Below are 2,298 nucleotides of genomic sequence, written 5' to 3'. Positions count from 1 at the left end.
GTGTTTTCCTGAGTTCTGTGTGCCATTCTATCAAATTAAATGAACCTAAGGGGAGGTTGTGGGAACCTCCTATCTGTAACTGGTAGGTCAGAGGCACAGGGAACTGCCTGGGGCTTGCGACCTGCATCTGGAGTAGGGGGTGGAGGGAAGTCTTGTGTGACGGAGCCCTTAACCTGGGGAATCTGGTGCTGTCTCTGGGCAGACAGATTCAGAATTGAGTTGAGTTCTCAGACACCAGGGTGTCTGAGAGTTGCTTGGTGTTATGTGTGGGAAGACCCCCTCCCACATATTTACATGCATTGGAATAGGGTCCAGGAACCCAAGTGGAGTTATACTACTATTACTGCTGTGTATAATATTCTGTTGTTTTATATATATTATATGTAGGGAAAAGAGACACCATTGCTTTTGGTGTTGGGCAGATAGGAATAGCAGTATAAGTGGACCCACGCAATTCTAACCCATGTTGTTTAAGGGTCAACTGGATTCTTTAACATCAAGTTGCTAGTCCTATTTCTAAATAACTATTGGATAAAGATTCAACAGCTGTTTGGAGCTGCCTGATTCTTTTTACAGGAAGTTATTATGTATAAACAAAACTCTCACTGTTCTTCAAGGTTATTTTATGTTTTGTGGACTTGAAGAAGTATGCCATGTATCTTAATTGCTAGATACTGAAGACATTTATTAAAGCAATCTATTGTAGCAGTCCATTTTGTCTGGACCTTTGGAGTCAGAGAGGCTTAGCAAACTTCATCCATCACCCTTACCCATGTTCTGAACCTACTGAGAAATAATATATTGTTGAGAGAGCAAAATGCCACCTTTATTACTGATAAAGTTTATATTGGATAATATATCTGTGGGAAAGCAAGTTTCCTAATGTCAAATTTTAGAATGAGATATACTTAACCAAAATCATGGGAAGAACTGGAAAGTACCAGGCCTTCCCAAGAATATGAGCTCCTATAGGTTGTGTGGAGCCCAAAGAGAAAGAAATGAGGATGGACTGCGTGTGCCCAGTTTCTGCTCCCAAATCCACCAATCAGATGGAATTGAAAGTTATTCCACTTCCCGAAGAGAGGAGTGAGAGCCCAGAGAGACACAGAAAGTGTTACACTAGAGGTGATCCCCCAATTAAGAAACTAGCAGGTATAGGAAAATAGTGTTCCCTCCAACCCCCTCTATGCATAGACCAATGTAACCATTCCTTAGAGGGTTTAAAAAATCAAGTTTTGTACACACTGTTCTCATATACAAGAAATGTAGAGGTTTCCCCCCTCCGGGTTTGAGATATATGGATCACCTGAGCCTAAACATATAGGTAGAAAGTCCCAGTCTTCTTTGTTACACCATATATTTGTTAAGTTTCTAAGTTCTTAGGGCTAATTGTTACCTTTACCCTCTCAAAGCCAGATGCTTAGCAAAGCTCTTCATAAGTTTTCTGACCCAATAAAATATAATTGTTTCAGAGAGGAATACAAAATCTTACTTATTCAGTTCTCTGTGCTACACAAAACAACACTGACAAAGAAAACCTTAAAAAGCTGACGAGCCTCAAAATAAATCCTACCAGGCTTTGGAATTGGTATTATAGGACAGTCTGAACAACTGGTCATGTACAGCACATAGAGTCAGTATTTGAGGCACAGTTAAGTGTTTGATCACTATGAGTCATCACAATGATTAGGTAAGTTACACAATTTATCCAAAAGTTATGCAATTGTTCCAGTCTGCTGCGCCCTTTCTGGCTTTCTCAAGGGTCTGTGATCAGGTCTTGAAAGAAAGAAACACCTTTAAAAAAGAATATGAACAAGACTATGTTGACAATAGTTATTCAAATAGTTATTTGGAGATTTGAGTCACTGAGATGGAACAGAAATGAATTCACTCCAAGAGAATGTATTTGAATTTCTTCTTGCCTGGGGGCAAATTCATCACAACCTTTCATGAGTGGACTCTGTGCTTCATGAGTGGACTCTGCTAAGACGCTCCCTGAATGAGTCATTTGTCCTGGTGGAAAACTGGGTGATTTTTTTGGTTTTGAAGTATTTTAAATATATGGCATATCTTTAGGCTGAAATTCAGTCTCTTGTGTGTCTTCAGGTATAGATAATCTAAAAGAAAGATCAGTATCTCAAAATATCTTTGACATATAGTAGTCCCCCTTTCTCCAAAGTTTCACTGTCTATGGTTTCAGTCACCCATGGTTAGTTAAGGTCTGGAAGCAGGTGATCTCCTTCTGGCCACGCACCAGGGATAGAAAGTAATCTAACACTACTTCACAATGCCTGCTTT

The sequence above is a fragment of the Manis javanica genome, chromosome 6 (genome assembly GCF_040802235.1).
Source record: "Manis javanica isolate MJ-LG chromosome 6, MJ_LKY, whole genome shotgun sequence".
In the NCBI taxonomy this organism is placed as follows: Eukaryota; Metazoa; Chordata; class Mammalia; order Pholidota; family Manidae; genus Manis; species Manis javanica.
The sequence above is the reverse complement of the archived record's forward strand: the minus strand, read 5'-3'. Positions refer to the sequence as shown.